We start from the raw sequence: 20,268 nt of genomic DNA on the forward strand, positions 1-20,268 counted from the left end.
CAGCCAAACCGAAAACGAAGAGTTTTAATGAAATTGTTGCTATCCTACAGGAACACCTAAATCCTACACCGCTGCTGATAGCAGAAAGATTTAAATTCCACAGGAGAAATCAGCATAAAAATGAGAGCAATGCTGATTACCTTACGGAACTACGCAAGCTATCAAAGCATTGCCAGTTCGGAGCAGGACTGGCAGATACCTTACGGGACAAATTTGTCTGTGGACTCCTGAGTGAAGGAACCCAGAAGAGGTTACTCTCAGAGAAAGAGCTGACGCTAGATAAGGCTTTCAGCGTGGCAGTATCGTACGAAGCAGCAGCAAGGGGAGCTGCGGAAATACAACAAAAGCCACAGGAATACGGCACCCACGAAATGACACGGGGATTTGCAAAATGTTATTGCTGCGGCAGAACAAACCATGACCAGAAGGACTGTTGGTCCAAGGACAAAATATGCAGGCAATGCAGAAAGATGGGACACATTGCACGAGTTTGCAGGTCTGAGAAGAAGACCAGCAACAATAAAAAGGCTACTAAGGAACCGTACAGGAAAGTACAAAAGATGACGGACAGTAGTTCCGAAGACCAGATGAGCGATAGTGAATCCGGGAACAAGAGACTAAGCTGTCTCAAACTTCACAACGTAATCGCAAAAGAGGATCACCGAACCATTTGGGTCACCCTCAAGATAGCAGGGTCTCAAGTCAAAATGGAATTGGATACAGGATCAGCTCTAACCGTCATGAATCGACGAGACTATGAGCGGCTATTCTCACACATTCCCTTGAGAGAGACATCTATTGTCTTGAGGACGTATACGGGGCAAAAAGTATACCCCAGAGGAAAAATAAGGGTGCCTGTCGAATACAACGGCAAGAAAATACGGAAATTGTATCTCTACATTCTGCAAGATGGTGGACCACCATTATTGGGACGTGAATGGATCAGAAAGATAAGTTTAGACTGGCACTCCATTCAGGCACTGACGGTGGCTGGTAAAAAGGATGACGACGTCACGCCTGGACAATTGTCAACAATCTTAGCTGATGCCAAAGAGGTATTTCAACAAGAACTGGGCACTCTTAAAGGCGTAACCGCCTCGATAAAAATAGAGGAGAATGCAATTCCCAAGTTTTTCAAAGCAAGACCGGTACCATATGCAATTCGCCCAGCCGTCGAGGCAGAGCTGGAGAATCTGGAGAATGCAGGCCTGTTATCTAAGGTAGACTGGAGCGAGTGGGCGACACCCATCGTTCCTGTCATGAAGAAAACGTTAAACAATAAGTCTGAGGAGCCAAGGAAGGTTCGCATCTGTGGGGACTTCAAGGTGACAGTGAACCCAGTCCTTCACACAGTACAATATCCTCTTCCAAGGATAGAAGATATCTTCGCCTCACTATCCGGAGGGAAGCGTTTTACAAAAATTGACCTAGCGCAAGCATATTTGCAGATGGAGGTTGAAGAATCCTCTAGGAAGTATCTCACGATAAACACTCACAAAGGTCTTTACCAGTATAATCGACTGGTATTCGGAGTAGCATCAGCTCCGGCGATATGGCAAAGAGCGATGGAACAAGTCCTGCAAGGGATTCCGAGGACTCAGTGTTACTTGGACGACATCCTAGTGACAGGTGAAGATGACAGTGAACACCTTGCCAACCTAGAGCAGGTGCTCACTAGACGACATGAACATGGGCTACGAGCCAATCGCCCCAAGTGCGAGTTTTTTAAGAAACAGATATCGTATTGTGGCCACGTGATTGATGAAGAGGGGTTGCATAAGTCCCCTGACAAAATTGAGTTAAGGCTCCAGCACCTGAAAATGTGTCACAACTGAGGTCATTCCTCGGATTGGTGAATTACTACCATAAGTTTTTGCCGAATTTGTCCACAATTCTGCATCCACTAAACGCCCTACTACGAACGGGAGTAGCATGGAAATGGAGCGATGAATGTAAGCGGGCCTTTCAGAAGAGTAAGGACCTAATCACTTCAAGAGAAGTATTGGCTCACTACAACCCATCACTACCGATAAGACTGGCGTGTGATGCGTCTCCCTATGGCATTGGGGCGGTACTGTCACATAAATTCCTTGATGGTTCTGAGAGGCCGATAGCTTTTGCATCACGCTCGTTAACTTCAGCCGAGCGTAACTACGCCCAGATTGACAGAGAGGCCCTCAGCCTGGTGTGGGGGGTGAAGAAGTTCAATCACTACCTGCACGGTCAGAAATTTACTCTACTAACTGATCATCAACCTCTCGTCTCCATTTTCAACCCTCAGAAGGGCGTACCGATAATGACGGCACAATGGCTACAGAGGTGGTCCCTTTTCCTAGGGGCACACCAATATGACATTGAGTACAAAGGAACTAAACAGCATGGGAATGCTGATGGATTGTCGCGCCTACCGTTGCCGACGGTGGATGAAGAACTGGCAGTGGATCCAGTGGAGTTATTCCACTCGACTATTGTCGAATGTCTCCCTGTGACGAATGCAAACATAGAAAAGGAAACATGAAATGACCCGACACTCTCCTGGGACTATGATTTAACGGTGAAGGGATGGCCAGCACATGGCGAACCACTGCTGCCAGCATTCTCGCCGAGAAGAGAACAGCTGTCAGTGTGCAGAGGAACCTTGATGTGTGGATCCAGAGTAGTAATTCCACCCAAATTGAAGGATAGAGTGCTCAATGAGCTTCATGAGGGTCATCTGGGAGGGGTAAAAATGAAGAACTTAGCCAGAGCATTTGTGTGGTGGCCGGGAATCGATAGAGAAATCGAAGAGATGACCAAGAGCTGTACAGGATGCCAGAAGGTCCTAAACGCCCCACCACAAGCCCCTCTACATCCATGGGAGTGGCCCTCATCTCCATGGCAAAGGGTGCACATTGATTTTGCTGGTCCCTTTATGGACTCGATGTTTTTAATTGCGGTGAATGCACATTCAAAGTGGCCAGAGGTAATAAAAATGTCCTCAACCACCACAGAAAAAACTATCACAGTCTTACGAACCATATTCACCAGGAATGGGCTGCCTGAACAGATTTGCTCTGACAATGGACCACAGTTTGTGTCTGAAGAGTTCCGGAGGTTCTTAAAGAACAATGGTGTTAAGCATTACACATCCGCCCCATATCATCCAGCCACTAATGGATTGGCCGAGAGGTTTGTTCAAACATTCAAGAAGGCTATCAAGGCAATGTGTAATGAAGATATACCCCTACAACACAAGGTGGATAACTTCTTGTTTGCCTACTGGAATGCGACACATGCGGTTACCAACCAAACTCCAGCCATGATGTTCTTCAATCGAAGACTACGATGCCGCTTGGATTTGGTTAAGCCAAACATCAGAAGAGATGTGGAGAACAGGCAGTTTCAGAATATGAATGAAAGGCCGACCAGGAGTTTTAAGATAGGTCAACCAGTTTTGGCCCGGGACTACCGCACAGAGAAATGGCAGCCAGGAACGATTTGTACACGGCAAGGACCTCTAATGTATACCGTGGACATTGGAGAGAGCATTGTAAGACGCCATGCTGACCAGATTCTAGAGTCACTGGAAAACCTCAACTCCACACCACGATCTGATACACCTGGCGATGGAACCGAAGTACCAATTGCACCTACCGCAGAATCGGTGATATTGGAAGCAGACGAACCAAACAACGACATTGATCCCGACTCAACCTTGCCAGAAGAACCTGATATCCCAAAGAGGCGTTATCCAGACAGAATCAGGAAGCCTCCTCAAAGACTGAACTTATAATTGCTTAACTTCAACCAATGTATCTAGCAACTGTAATTGTAATTGTAATTAGTTAATATTTAGTTGTTAAATGAATGTTATGTACTGTTTATCTAAAAGGGGAGGAATTGTTGTGTATGTCCCTTTAAGGGAATAACTGGCCTCAGACTGCAGTACCGGCAGTGACCATCCCTGTATAAAAGGCCCTGGCAGGCTTCTGTAGTTTCAGTTTCCAGATTGTCTCCATTCAGTAAAGACTTGTTAAACCAACTCCTGCATTCCGTGTCTCCATTAACACACGGATTTAATAGAGACATAACAAGCAAGGCATTTAAATTGAAAACACCAGTGGCGATTGCTGAGGCAAGATATAAATACAGCTTTAATCTGGGCTCAATCGTTGAAATCGGTGAGGCTCGATTCAGTGAAGCTGCACTGTTCACAATGTAGTCTCAGTGGAGCACCTCCAGGACCATAAATACATTTTTGTCTTGTGCACCTGCATACTTCAAAGCTACCTACATTAAATGCACTGTTGACTTTTCTATCTCACCATTTCTTCATCTTATGTGCAGTATGAACAATGCTGTTGTAGTGGTCAGAATGGACTAAAACACAAATCATTCTTTTAAGATTAAAATATCCAGATGAAAGCCAAGATCCATGGCGCTAGATGGCATGTACTTTAAAAAGAGTGGAAGAGAGGGTGAACTAAATCATTAAGCATTGGTTAGACTATAACAAACTTGGGTTTTAAAACCCGGTAGATAGTAGAATGAATGGAAGACCAAGGAAGGCAAGAAGTTCCACAGCTTGAGTACCAGGGAAAGAATGAATTAGACTACATTAATTGGTTAATTCTGCTGAGACTTTACAACATATTGTCTTTGAATTGTTCCCAGCATAAACCTTACTCCAGATATAATATATGCTACGGTTCAGAGTTTACAAGGAGCTCAGAATACACTATATTTCCCTCATCAGTTGAAGGTTGGAATATGCCACATCAGGTCCACTCTGACTTGTGTCAGTGTAAATCAGACAATAATTTTGATCTGAACTGCTAAGTTTGAGTATAATCCATCCTCCTTAAAGTTTTTTCTTACATTAAAGACACTGCAAATGTACTGACAAGATATAGTTGTTCCACTACTAATGAGTGAATCTTAAGAAAATCAAACTCAGTTAAATGAACTTCAGCTGTCTCTAATGTTGATGCCGCCTGTACTTGAAAGGGTGTAAATTCAAAACTAATCTGTGAAAACAATTGCTCTTTATGATTTAGATTAGGACAAGCTCATGATGGTACAGCAAATACAGATACAACAAAATAATACTCAATTCCTCTGTCCCTGCAAACTCCAAAATCTTTGAACGTGTAGTCACCTCCAAAATCTGTGCTCATCTTTCCCTCAACTCCCTGTTTGAATCCCTTCAATCAGGTTTTCAAACGGTCTGAACCAAAGTCACAAATTACATCGTCGGTGACTGACCATTATTTTTTCTTGTCTTCCTTGACCTCTCTGCAGCCTTTGATACAGTCAAGCACATCATCTTGCTCCAATGCCTCTCCTCTGCTGTTCAGCTCTGTAGGACTGCCCTCACTTGGTTATACTCTTACCTATCCGATCGTAGCCACAGCAATTACTTCTCTTTCCACCCCGCATTGTTAACTTCAGAGTCCATCCCCAATTATCTATCCTTGGTCCCCTTCTCTTTCTCATCTACATGCTGCCCATTGGCAACATCATCTGCAGACATCAGTTCAGCTTCCACATGTACTCTGACAACATCCAGCTCTGCTGCTCCACCACACCTATTGACACTTATACTGCTTCTGTGTTGTCGGACTGATTATGAAAGGGATTACTACTAGTCCTAGCCCCTGTAGGGCTACCCTGGATCAGGCGTATTCCCCAGACGTTCACTTTCAACTAAAGTTAGAGGTAGCCGAATCCTAAAGACACTTAATTGGGTCTAAAGGTCCAGACTATCTCTCCCTAAAGGAAAGGAATGGCCTGAAGATGTTACCGTCCTCCAGATAGTACTTTTAAAAAGTTTAGCTAGACTGTAACCTTCCGGATATTATGAGGGTCCGGAAAACTCCCCCCAGAATTCTGCAACTCCTCACCAAAGAGTGTGCAGAGATTGAGTTTGCGAGTTTGATACAGAAGTACTATGTGAGACAATTCTAAAAATGTATAGATTTATTAAAGAACTGACATGTAATTACAGTTGGCGATTCAATCACGACATCAACAGTTCCAAATACAAAAAGCTTATAATTCTTATCATCAGAGATCCTTATTCTTAAATCTTAACTTTGTTACATTCTTACATTTCTTAGTCTTATTCCAGGATATCCACCAAAATCAAATACAAGTACCTTGATCCCCGAGATACAGAGTTGGAGACTTGCAGAGCTTGCCTCTGAAGCCTGAGAATCACTTTGCCCCTTTCAGCGAATCTGCCTTCCCATTTGAAAGTCCAATTTTTATACTCTTTCTCAGTGGTATATCCTTTGAAGTTTTCTGCTGATTGTTAGATCCGTGATTCTTTAAATAGGATGTTTCCCCAAGAACTACACGGAGGCTGTAACTTAACAATCAACAGGTGTTTACTAGAGTAGAGTAGTCTCACGACTGAAGTACAGAAGCCTGCTCCGGCTTTATATACAGGTGTGGTCACTGCCGGTACTACAGTATACAGGAGCTGTAAAACAGTTCTCTCTTAAAGGTACATACTGTGAGGGTGCCAGTCAGTTCCTTTTTGTAACCTCTAGATGGCACCTTCACTTGTTAGTCTCCTGTGTTAATTGTTTCTCGTTCTCTGGTGTTAATTGTTCCTAACCCTGTGTTAGTTTTTAATCAGCCTGTTAGCTGTTTATGGTTGGCACCTGGTTTTCTTGGTATATAAGTTCTGTTGTTGTTTCACTCAGTGTCAGTCCTCACTAGGGTGAACCAGGGAGTTAGTCTTGACAATGTTTTTTGTCTTGACTAGGTTCTCTGTGTGACTAGCCTTTCCTCTATGGCAGCTTGCCTTCACAAGCTGGCTGCCATAGTTCTCTTGAGCTATGTATCTAAGTCTGTGTTCTAGTTCTCTCGAGTTATGTATTTAAGTCTGTGTTCTAGTTCTCTCGAGTTATGTACCTAAATCTGTGTTCTAGTTCTCTCGAGCTATGTATCTAAGTCTGTGTTCTTGTCTCTGGATTTAAGATGTATTTAAGTCTTGTTCTGTTGAGCTGCTTGTCTTGGTAAGGTGCTGTTTGGACTAGCGTGTTGCTATGTGGGAGCCGTTGGGATCTTGTCTTGAGCCTTGCATTGATAAGCCGATTACCCTCGGGGTAGCTTGTCTGGAGTTGTGCCTCGGCAAGCCGGTTGCCCCTTGTGGTAGCTTGTCGCAAGCTCAGTATAGACAAGTGGGCTTCCTCATGGAAGCTGTCCTGAGTTCCTATCTTGACTAGCCGTCTTGTAACTTGTCTCTAGTTCTCTTGTCTCTAGTTCTTATGTATATTGTTGTGTCCCTTGTGTAAATCTGGTTATGTGTAAATCTAGTAAAGTTCAAACAAAGTACTGTATATTTGTCTCTTGTCTGGTTTCTGCACTTGGGTCCCGATCCTACCTTTGCCTGGAGAGCACGGCCTCGTATTTATACGGCCCCGTGGCTCCCCAACCCTGACACATACACGGAGCACGGAGCAGGGAGGTGAGGAGCCCGGTATAAAAACCAGCGACCAGCGAGGCCCGAGACCAGTTGGAGCACGGAGCAGGGAGGTGAGGAGCCCGGTATAAAAACCAGCGACCAGCGAGGCCCGAGACCAGTTGGAGCAGGGAGGTGAGGAGCCCGGTATAAAAACTGGCGACCAGCGAGGCCCGAGACCAGTCAGAGCACGGAGCAGGGAGGTGAGGAGCCCGGTATAAAAACCGGCGACCAGCGAGGCCCGAGACCAGTCGGAGCACGGAGCAGGGAGGTGAGGAGCCCGGTATAAAAACCGGCGACCAGCGAGGCCCGAGACCAGTCGGAGCACGGAGCAGGGAGGTGAGGAGCCCGGTATAAAAACCGGTGACCAGCGAGGCCCGAGACCAGTCGGAGCACGGAGCAGGGAGGTGAGGAGCCTGGTATAAAAACCGGCGACCAGCGAGGCCCGAGACCAGTCGGAGCACGGAGCAGGGAGGTGAGGAGCCCGGTATAAAAACCAGCGACCAGCGAGGCCCGAGACCAGTCGGAGCACGGAGCAGGGAGGTGAGGAGCCCGGTATAAAAACCGGCGACCAGCGAGGCCCGAGACCAGTCGGAGCACGGAGCAGGGAGGTGAGGAGCCCGGTATAAAAACCGGCGACCAGCGAGGCCCGAGACCAGTCGGAGCACGGAGCAGGGAGGTGAGGAGCCCAGTATAAAAACCGGCGACCAGCGAGGCATACCAACTCAGCAGCGGGGAGAGAGGTAAAAAGTAATCAGAGTGTGACGTCACCAGGGAGCAGGTAAGTGATTGGTTGGTGAGTATTTCTCTTTTTTAAACTTTAACTCTGTAGTTTATAGTTACTAGGGTCTTTTCTGGTATAGCAGGGACTGTTGGTAGACTATACAAGCGCCTTAGAGATATCTTTAATTGGTGATAGTAAATTAATTTAAATTAATTAAAGGGAAGGTCATGCCAGGAGAGCCCAGCCCCGTTATATGCTCCTCTTGCTCTATGTGGGAATTCAGGGACACTGCCGGTACCCCTGATGACCACGTGTGCCGGAGATGCATCCATCTGCAGCTACTAGCAGACCGCATTGAGGCGCTGGAGCTGCGGGTGGATGGGTTGTTGAGCATTCACGATGCTGAGAGGGTCGTGGATAACACGTTTAGTGAGTTGGTCACACCGCAGGTAAGGGCTGCACAGGAAGATAGGAAATGGGTGACCACCAGGCGGAGCAATAGAAGCAGGCAGGTAGTGCAGGAGACCCCTGTGACCATTCCCCTCTCAAACAGGTATACCGATTTGGATACTGTTGAGGGGGATGACTCACCAGGGGAAGGCAGCAGCAGCCAACTTCCTGGCACTGGGGGTGCTCCTGCTGCCCAGGAAGGGAGGAAAAAGAGTGGGAGAGCAATAGTGGTAGGGGATTCTATAGTAAGGGGAACAGATAGGCGTTTCTGTGGCCGTAGACGTGAATCCAGGATGGTTTGTTGCCTCCCTGGTGCCAGGGTCAAGGATGTCACTGAGCGGCTGCAGGGCATTCTGGAGGGGGAGGGTGAACAGCCAGAGGTCGTGGTCCACATTGGTACCAACGACATAGGTAAAAAGAGGGATGAGGTCCTGCAGCAAGAATTTAGGGAGCTAGGTGGAAGATTAAGGAGCAGGACCTCAAAGTTTGTAATCTCTGGATTACTCCCGGTGCCACGTGCTAGTGAGTATAGGAATAGGAAGATAGAACAGATGAATGCGTGGGTAAAGGGATGGTGCAGGAGGGAGGGCTTTAGTTTCCTGGATCACTGGGTCTGCTTCTGGGAAAGGTGGGACTTGTACAAGTCGGACGGTTTACACCTGAACCAGAGGGGAACCAATATCCTTGCGGGGAGGTTTGCTAGCACTGCTGGGGGGGGTTTAAACTAACTTGGCAGGGGGATGGGATACAGAGTGGAGCTATAGTAGGGGGTGATTTACAGCCAAATACGGAGGAAAAAACAAGTCAGCTGGGAAGGCAGAGCAAATATGTGAAGGCAAAAGGGAATATGGCAGGGCTGGAAGGCATTTATTTTAATGCAAGGAGTCTTGCAAATAAGGTGGATGAACTGAAGTTGTTGTTGAACACATGGGAGTACGATATAGTTGCTATCACGGAGACATGGTTGAGGGAGGGTCAGGACTGGCAGCTCAATATTCCGGGGTATAGAATCTTCAGGCGAGACAGAGGGGGGTGTAAAAGGGGAGGGGGTGTTGCAATATTAATTAAGGAGTCAATTACTGCTGTAAGGAGGGACGATATATTAGCGGGTTCCTCTAATGAGGCCATATGGGTAGAACTTAAAAACAAAAAGGGGGCAAGCACTTTGCTGGGAGTGTACTATAGGCCCCCAAACAGTCAGGGGGAGATAGAGGAACAGATATGTAGGTAAATCTCAGAGAAGTGCGAAAATAATAGGGTAATAACCGTGGGGGATTTCAACTTCCCCAATATTAATTGGGATAGTCAGAGTGTGAAAGGCTTAGAGGGTGCAGAATTCTTAAAGTGCACCCAGGAGAGCTTTTTGAGCCAACATGTAGAAAGTCCTACAAGAGAGGGGGCGGTACTGGACCTAATTCTAGGGAATGTAGCCGGGCAAGTGGTGGAAGTGTCAGTAGGAGAGCATTTTGGCGACAGTGACCATAATTCAGTGAGATTTAAGGTGGTCATGGAAAAAGACAAAGACGGCCCAGAAATAAGGGTTCTAAATTGGGGGAAGGCCGATTTTAATATGATAAGGCAGGATCTGGCCAAATTGGACTGGGAGCAGCTACTTATAGGAAAATCCACATCAAAACAGTGGGAGACTTTCAGAAGGGAAATAGAGAGAGTACAACGCCAACATGTTCCTGTAAAGGTCAAGGGTGGGACCAACAAGCAAAGGGAACCTTGGATGACAAGGGATATACAAAAATGCATTAGGAAAAAAAGGGGGGCTTTTGGCAATTACAAAAGACTAAAGACGGAGGAAGCCCTAGAGGAGTATAAAAAGTGCAGGGGCATACTTAAAAGAGAAATTAGGAGGGCGAGGAGGGGCCATGAAATAACACTGGCGAGCAAAATAAAGGAAAATCCTAAGATGTTTTATAAGTATATTAAGGGCAAGAGGATAACCAGGGAAAGGGTAGGGCCGATTAGGGACCAAAGTGGCAATCTGTGTGTAGAGCCAGATGATGTAGGCGGGGTTTTAAATGAATTTTTTGCATCTGTGTTCACTATGGAGAAAGACGATGTAGACATAGAAATCAGGCAAGGGGACTGTGACATACTTGAACATATTAGCATCGAGAGGGAGGAGGTACTAGCGGTTTTAGCAGGCCAAAAAGTGGATAAATCCCCAGGCCCGGATGAGATGTATCCCAGGCTGTTGTGTGAGGCAAAGGAGGAGATTGCAGGGGCTCTGACACAAATTTTCAGAACCTCTCTGGCCACAGGGGATGTACCAGAGGACTGGAGAACAGCTAATGTAGTACCATTATTCAAGAAGGGTAGCAGGGATAAACCAGGGAATTACAGGCCAGTGAGCCTAACATCTGTGGTAGGGAAATTATTGGAAAAAATTCTGAGGGACAAAATTAGTCACCACTTGGAGAGGCAAGGATTAATCGGGGATAGTCAGCATGGCTTTGTCAAGGGTAAATCATGTCTGACCAATCTGATTGAATTTTTCGAGGGGGTGACTAGGTGTGTGGATGAGGGAAATGCTGTGGATGTGGTTTACATGGACTTCAGTAAAGCTTTTGACAAAGTCCCGCATAGGAGACTGGTCAAGAAGGTAAGAGCCCATGGGATCCAGGGGGCCTTGGCGCATTGGATCCTAAACTGGCTGAGTGGCAGGAGGCAGAGGGTGATGGTCGAAGGTTGCTTTTGTGACTGGAAGCCTGTGTCCAGTGGGGTACCTCAGGGATCGGTGCTGGGTCCCTTGCTGTTTGTGATCTACATAAATGATTTGGATGAGAATGTAAAAGGTATGATCAGTAAGTTCGCAGATGACACGAAAATTGGTGGGGTGGTAAATTGCGAGGAGGAAAGCCTCAGGCTACAGGACGATATAAACAGGTTGGTCAGATGGGCAGAAAAGTGGCAAATGGAATTTAACCCTGAAAAGTGCGAGGTGATGCATTTTGGACGGACAAATAAGGCAAGGGAATACACAATGAGTGGTAGGACCCTAGGAAGTACAGAGGGTCAGAGGGACCTTGGTGTACATGTACATAGATCCCTGAAGGCAGCGGAACAGGTAGATAAGGTGGTTAAAAAGGCATATGGGATACTTGCCTTCATTAGCCAAGGCATAGAATATAAGAGCAGGGAGGTTATGATGGAGCTGTACAAAACGCTGGTGAGGCCACAGCTGGAGTACTGTGTGCAGTTCTGGTCGCCTCACTATAGGAGGGATGTGATTGCTTTGGAGAGGGTGCAGAGAAGATTCACCAGGATGTTACCTGGGATGGAGCGCCTCAGCTATGAAGAAAGGCTAAACAGGCTGGGGTTGTTTTCCTTGGAGCAAAGAAGGCTGAGGGGGGACCTGATTGAGGTGTACAAAATGATGAGGGGCATAGATAGGGTAGATAAAGAGGAACTTTTCCCCTTAGTAGGGGGGTCAATAACAAGGGGGCATAGATTCAGGGTAAGGGGCAGGAGATTTAGAGGGGATTTGAGGAGGAACTTTTTCACCCAGAGGGTGGTTGGAATCTGGAACTCACTGCCTGAAAGGGTGGTAGAGGCAGGAACCCTCACAACATTCAAGAAGCATTTGGATGAGCACTTGAAATGCCATTGCATACAAGGCTATGGACCAAATGCTGGAAAATGGGATTAGACTGGACAGGGATTGATGGACGGCGCAGACACGATGGGCCGAAGGGCCTCTTTCTGTGCTGTAAAACTCTATGACTCTATGACAACAATTCCTCCCCTTTTAGATTAACAGTACCATAACATTCATTTAACAATCAACATTTTTAACATGCAACATTAACTGAAAATAGTCCATTTATGAATTCAGTCTTTGGGGCGGCTTCCTGATCCTTTCTGGATAGCGCCTTCCCTGAGGGTCTTGTTCTTGATGCGGAGGCGATTCTGGCCCCCTTTCGTCGGTTAGTTCATCAGTGTCCACTGCTACTGTTTCTGAGGTAGATGCTACCGGTATGTCGGGTTCATCCCCAGGTGCGCGAGACATGGGGTTGACTCGTTCCTGTGACGCTAAGATCTGGTCGACGTGGCAGCTCACAATGTTCTCCCCGACATCCACTGTGTACATTAATGGCCCCTGCCGTGTGCATATCGTTCCGGGTTGCCATTTCTCTGTTCGGTAGTCACGGGCCAAGACTGGTTGTCCTACATTGAAGCTCCTTGTCAGCTTCTCATTGATGTGCTGGAATTGTTTATCCTCAACATTTCTTCGCACATTTGGTCTGAGCAAATCCAGACGAGATCTCAACCTTCGGTTAAAGAACATCATGGCCAGGGTCTGGTTGGTAACTGCATGTGTCGCATTTCTGTAGGCTAACAGGAAATTGTCCACCTTATGTTGTAGTGGAATTTCATCATCGCACATGGCCTTTATCGCCTTTTTAAAGGTTTGTACGAACCTCTCAGCCAATCCATTTGTGGCTGGATGATACAGGGCGGATGTGTAATGCCTTATCCCATTCCTTCTCATAAATTTCCGAAACTTTTCGGACTCAAACTGTGGTCCATTATCAGAGCAAATCTGCTCTGGCAAGCCGTTCCTGGCAAATATGGTCCGTAGGACTGCAATCATTTTCTCTGTAGTGGTTGAGGACATTTTTATCACCTCAGGCCATTTCGAGTGTGCATCCACTGCTATTAAGAACATTGAGTCCATGAATGGACCAGCAAAATCAATATGCACCCGTTGCCATGGAGAGGAGGGCCACTCCCACGGGTGTAGAGGGGCATGTGGTGGTGCATTTTGGACCTTCTGGCATCCTGAGCAGCTCTTGGTTAGGTCCTCGATTTGTTGATCAATCCCCGGCCACCACACATAAACCCTAGCAAGGCTTTTCATTTTTACCCCTCCCAGATGACCTTCGTGAAGCTCATTGAGCATTCTCTCCCTTAACTTGGGTGGAATTACCACTCAGGATCCACACATCACTGTCCCTTGGCATACTGACAGCTGTTCTCTTCTGGATGAGAATGCTGGCAACAGTGAGTCGCCATGTGTTGGCCATCCCCTCACCGTCAAATCATATACCCGAGACAGTGTCGGATCATTGCGGGTCTCCTTCTCTATATCCGCGTTAGTTACTGGCAATCGTTCAATTATTGACGAATAAAATATCTCGATAGGGTCCACTGCTGGTGCTTCCTCCACAGTAGGCAGTGGCAAGCGTGATAGCCCATCAGCGTTTCCATGCTGTTTCGTGCCTTTATATTCTATTTCATATTGGTTCGCCCCTAGAAAAAGGGACCATCTTTGTAACCGTTGTGCAGTCATCACCGGAACGCCCTTCTTTGGGTTAAAGATGGAGACAAGTGGTTGGTGGTCAGTCAGCAAGGTGAACTTCTGCCCATGCAGATAGTGGTTGAATTTTTTTACTCCCCATACTAGGCTGAGGGCCTCCCTGTCGATCTGGGCGTAGTTGCGCTCGGCTGAGGTTAGTGACCGAGACGCAAAGGCTACTGGCCTCTCCAACCCGTCTGGGAATTTGTGCAACAGCACCACTCCAATACCATAGGGTGATGCATCACATGCCAACCGAATTGGTAGTGCTGGGTTGAAATGGGCCAACACCTCTTTTGATGTGATCAATTCTTTGCACTTCTGGAAAGCTCGCTTACATTCATCATTCCACTTCCATGGTACCCCCGTTTGCAGTAGGGTATTCAGTGGGTGTAGTACTATACACAAATTTGGTAAGAACTTATGGTAGTAGTTTACCAGCCCGAGGAACGACCTCAGTTGTGACACATTTTCCGGTGCTGGAGCCTTGACTACTGCCTCAATCTTTTCAGGAGACTTATGTAACCCTTCTTCATCAATAATGTGGCCACAATACGAGTTCTGCTTCTGGAAAAACTCGCACTTGTGGCAATTAGCTCGTAGCCCATATTCCTTTAATCTAGTGAACACCTTCTCCAGGTTGGCGAGGTGATCACTGTCATTTTCGCCCGTGACCAGGATGTCGTCCAAATAACACTGGGTCCCTGGAATCCCTTGCAGGACTTGATCCATTGCCCTTTGCCAAATAGCCGGAGCCGATGCTACCCCAACCACCAGTCGGTTGTATTGATAGAGACCTTTATGAGTGTTGATCGTGAGGTATTGTTTCGAGGCTTCTTCTACCTCCATTTGCAAGTACAACTGGGCCAGATCAATTTTGGTGAAGCGTTTACCTCCAGATAGCGAGGCGAAAATATCCTCAATCCGTGGAAGCGGATATTGTACCGTGTGAAGGACTGGGTTCACTGTCACCTTAAAATCCCCACAGATGCGGACCTTCTTTGGTTCCCCAGGCGTATTACTCAACGACCTCTTCATTACAGGGACGATGGGTGTAGCCCACTCGCTCCAGTCTACTTTGGACAGTACTCCTGAACATTCCAACCCTTCCAGCTCTGCTTCAACGGCTGGTCGGATCGCATAAGGCACCGGTCTGGCCTTAAAAAACGTTGGACTTGCATTTTCCTCTATTTTAATCGTTACTGTTATGCCTTTTAGTGTTCCAAGTCTCTCCTGGAACACTTCTTGTGCGTCAGTTAGCATTTTTGACAGTCGTCCAGGTGTGGCGTCGTCATCCTTTTTGGCCTCAACCTTCAGTGCCTGTATGGAATGCCAATCTAATTGTATCTTCCGGATACATTCACGTTCTAGTGGTGGTGGTCCTCCATCTGGCAATACATATAGGTCCATTTTAGGTATTTCCTGGCCTTTGTATATCACTTTCACCCTTATTTTTCCTTTGGGGTAGACTTTTTGCCCCGTGTACGTCTTCAAGACAATCTCTGTAGCTTTCAAGGGTATATGTGGAAATGGCCGCTTGTAGTCCCTTTGGTTTATGATTGTTAGGGCTGATCCAGTGTCCAATTCCATTTTCAGTTGGACTCCGTCTATCTTGAGTGTGACCCAGATAGTCTGGTGATCCTCCATTTTGGTTACCTTATGTAGTTTCAGACAACCCAGCTCCTTGCTTCCGGAGTCTGTATCATTTCCCTGTTCGTCTGAACTACTGTCCATCACCTTATGTACCTTTTTGTACTTCTCCTGTGGAGATTTCTTGCTGTTGGTTTTCTTCCCTGACCTGCAGACTCTTGCTATGTGTCCTGTTTTTCTACACTGTCTGCACACTTGGTCCTTGAACCAACAATCCTTCTGATCGTGTGTTGTTCTGCCGCAGCGATAACACTTCCCTGCTCCATATGACATTTTATTGGTGCCGTATTCTTGCGGTCTCCGCTGTATCTCTGCAGCGCCCCGTGCGGCTGCTTCGTGTGATACTGCCATGCTGAAAGCCTTGTCCAGCGTAAGATCCTTTTCTGATAAAAGCCGTTTCTGGGTTCCTTCACTTTGAAGCCCACACACAAACTTGTCCCTTAACGTATCTGATAGTCCCGCTCCAAACTGGCAGTGTTTCGATAACTTGCGCAGTTCCGTTAAGTACTCAGCATTACTTTCGTCTTTATGCTGGTTCCTTTTGTGGAACTTAAATCTTTCTGCTATCAGCAGTGGTGTGGGGCTTAAGTAGTCCTGTAGGATTTCTACTATACTTTCGAAATTCTTCTCCACGGGCTTCTCTGGGGTTATCAGGTTTCGCAGTAAGCCATAAGTTTTTGCACCCATGGAATTTAACAAAACCTGTGCTTTCCTAGCATCTGGCACTTCATTCACCCTGCAGTACACCTCAATGCGTTCCACATATGTCACCCAATCTTCGACTTCATTGTCGAACGCCGTGATACTGCCATTCTTCGCCATCCCTGGGTGTAATTTAACTGTCTAAATGGCATCTCCCGTGCTCTCCCTTCTTCTCCGCTGGAACAAAATGGCGTCTCCCGCGCTTTCCTTCCTTCCCGCGCTCGCCCTTCTTCTCTGCTGCGGCTTCAAAAAAAATGGCGTCTCCCGCGCTCTCCCTCCTTCTCCGCGGCTCAATGGCGTCTCCCGCGCTCTCCCTTCTTCTCCCCGCGGACGCGGTTCAGCCCTTGAGCCCTGGCTGTGCTCTGCGCGTTCTCCTGTGCGCCTTTCCCGTTGCCGTCGCTCGGTCCTGAACCCGGCTGCTGCTTTACCCTCTCTCTCTCTCTGCTTGTTTTTCCTTGACGCCGCTCGGTTCTTTAACCCCCGGCCGTGCCCTGTGCGCTTCACCCTCTCTCTTACCCCGTCGACGCTGCTCGGCTTTTCTATGCCGTCAGTCGGCTCCTGCCGCCACTGTCCGCGAAGGGTGTGCGCTGCACCTGTTGCCAGTCTGTTGCTTGATCATCGTGGCTCTCAACAGCCACTCCTGCGATGTTCACTTGCTGCTGGATGACTGGGTGGTTGCTCGTGGTCGACGCCCGTGCTTCTGGCCTCGACTTTCTTCCACCGTCCTCCCGGAGCGACTCCTTGACGGGAAATGCAGAGATGCAGGCAGATTCGAATCAACCTCGTCGCCACTGTTAGATCCGTGATTCTTTAAATAGGATGTTTCCCCAAGAACTACACGGAGGCTGTAACTTAACAATCAACAGGTGTTTACTAGAGTAGAGTAGTCTCACGACTGAAGTACAGAAGCCTGCTCTGGCTTTATATACAGGTGTGGTCACTGCCGGTACTACAGTATACAGGAGCTGTAAAACAGTTCTCTCTTAAAGGTACATACACAACACTGATGTAAGCTAATTATCTCTAGTCATTTTTCTGTTGACCCCTGCTATTCTTACAGTCAGTTCAGCTGGTAGCAAGCAGACTTATGTCTCTTGTGTAGGTGTCTCAAGCTTAACACAAAAACAATATAACAGCAGTGCATCTATTTGATGTCATTCTTACAAAGGTCTTCTGTTTGTATCTTTTGCATTTAGAACACCTCGACCGGTTGCACCATTGTCTTTTTAGTTACCTCAGTTGGTTGCAACACATAATCATGTCTCCGTGTTTCATTTGATGTTACTTTTATGAAGGCATATGTTTCTTTATCTTATGTGTTTCTTTCCGAAGTGTTGGTTTAAAACACTTCAACAGGCTATATACCATTGTGTTCCTTCCAAGCTGCAGACTTCCTGGAACCTCTAACCTTCTACTTCAATAAGGCTATTGTCTCAGTTTCAATGACTTAACTTATCTCAAAAGCCTGTATGCTGTTAACAGCTTCTCCATTGTTGAGGCTTTTAGATTTTCAAACCTAGTTTGTCATGTTTTAAAGCCAGAATATTTCATAGAATGGTGTATTTTTCTGAATATGGCATATTCCTTCACAGTTATATGACATCCAGTCTTGGATGAGCTGCAACTTCTTCCTGTTAAACATTGGGAAGATCGAAGCCATCGGGTTCGGCCCCCGCCACATACTCTGAACACTTGTCACTAATTGATCCCCCTCCCCGGCCAATATCTCAGAGTAAATAAGACTGTACACAACTTTGCCATCCTATTCGACCCCGGGATGATTATCTGCACCTCTAGACCACTCTAGAAATGGAGAAAGCAGAGTTGTGGCAAGCTGTGATAGATAGCTGCTTCCAGTAATTTGCAGATTCTGCTCCTGCACAAGTATTGCAGGCCAATGAAACAGCACAGGATCCCAGAAATGGGTGGGAAATTTCCATATACCATAGCTTAATTGCTATCTTACAGCAGAAGGGCTGCACAGTAGATCCCAGAATTTAAGGGAATAGCGCCTGAGGAAAGATTGACTTCCCTGGGTCTTTTCTCCCTTGAAAAGAGAAAACTGAGAGGAGACATGATAGAAGTGTTTAAAATTAAAAGTGTCGGCCCATCCTCTGTTGTCGAATTACAGTATGCAGACGATGCTTGCGTCTGCGCTCACTCGGAGGTCGAACTCCAAACCATCGTCAGCACCTTCACCGAAGCGTATGAGAGCATGGGCCTTACACTAAACATCCGTAAGACAAAGGTCCTCTACCACCCTGCCCCCGCCACACAGTACTGCTCCCCGATTATCAAAATCCACGACAAGGCCTTGGACAACGTGGACCACTTTCCATACCTCGGGAGCCTACTGTCAACAAGGGCAGACATCAACAACAAAGTCCAACACTGCCTTCAGTGTGCCAGTGCAGCCTTCGGTCACCTGAGTAAGAGAGTGTTTGAAGACCAGGACCTCAAACCCGGCACTAAGCTCATGGTCTACAGGGCAGCAATGATACCCACCCTGCTGTATGCCTCAGAGACATGGACCATGTACAGCAGGCACCTCAAAGCACTGGAGAGGTACCACCAACGCTGCCTCCGCAAGATCCTGCAAATCCATTGGCAGGATAGGCGCACCAACATCAGTGTTCTTGCTCAGGCCAACATCCCAGCATCGAAGCTTTGACCACGCTCGATCAGCACCGATGGACGGGTCACATTGTCTGCATGCCCGATACGAGACTCCCAAAACAAGCGCTCTACTCGGAGCTCCAGCACGGCAAGAGAGCCCCAGGTGGGCAGAGGAAGCGCTTCAAGGACACCCTCAAAGCCTCCTTGAAAAAGTGTAACATCCCCACCGACACCTGAGAATCCCTGGCCCAAGACCGCACAAAGTGGGTGAGAAGCATCCGGGAAGGCGCCAAACACCTCGAGTCTCTTCACCGGGAGCAAGCGGAAGCCAAGCGCAGGCAGTGCAAGGAGCGCACGTCAAGCCAAGCACCCCACCCACCCGCCCCTTCAACCACCGTCTGCTCCACCTGTGACAGAGACTGTGGGTCCTGCATCGAACTAATCAATACCTGCGAACTCATTTTTAATGTGGAAACAAGTCATCCTCGGTTCCGAGGGACTGCCTAAGAAGAAGAAGAAGAAGAAGGTTTAAAATTATGAAAGGTTTGGATAAATTAGATTGCAAGGAGCTTTTCTGCCATGTACAGAATTTAAGCACACGGGCATATTTATAAATTAAGGACAACAAAAGAAAAAAGAAAATGCAGGAGGAACTTTTCTACTATAAGTTGGCAAGTATGTGGAATAGATTACCAGCCAAGGTGGTGGCACAAGAAACCTCAATGGGTTTCAAGAAGGAATTAGACAGATTCTTATCAACAAATTAGATTCAAGGTTAGAAATGTACCCAATGGAATACTGTGGATAGGTTATCTACCTGAGAGTGTTACTACGTTACCATCCTACTATCAGTTAGAACCTTAACATGCCCTTCCCTACAGAATCAGTTTGAACTAAAGAAAAATAAAAATACTCCAAATTAAGTGATATTTATATAATGATGAGCTTCTACTCTCCATGGACCATGCTTCCCTTTGGTGGCCATAGAAGCTGTGTTTCTGCCACTGCTTATCTTACTCCCATATCTAAGTGATATCTGAGTGAGAGGAGCACAGGGCCAAAGTTTTTAATGAAACGATGAGTTACATTTCTTGCCTCATCTCTTTCTTCCTGATCTGTGATGAATAACCTCTCTAAGTTAATGTTTAGAGTTTTACACCTTTTAAATATCAAGACTTTTTCAACCACACAGGAAGTAGCTGAAATTTGTTGTTATTTTATGATCCACTAATGTTTAACCCTTCTCCTGATTGATTTAATTTAAATTCAATTAATTAAAGGGTAAGTCATGGCAGGACAGCCCGGCCACGTGGTATGCTCCTCCTGCAATATGTGGGAACTCAGGGACACTTCCTGTGTCCCTGA

The sequence above is a fragment of the Somniosus microcephalus genome, chromosome 1 (assembly GCF_052327205.1).
Source record: "Somniosus microcephalus isolate GS21.2 chromosome 1, FLI_Smic_1.0, whole genome shotgun sequence".
Taxonomy (NCBI): Eukaryota; Metazoa; Chordata; class Chondrichthyes; order Squaliformes; family Somniosidae; genus Somniosus; species Somniosus microcephalus.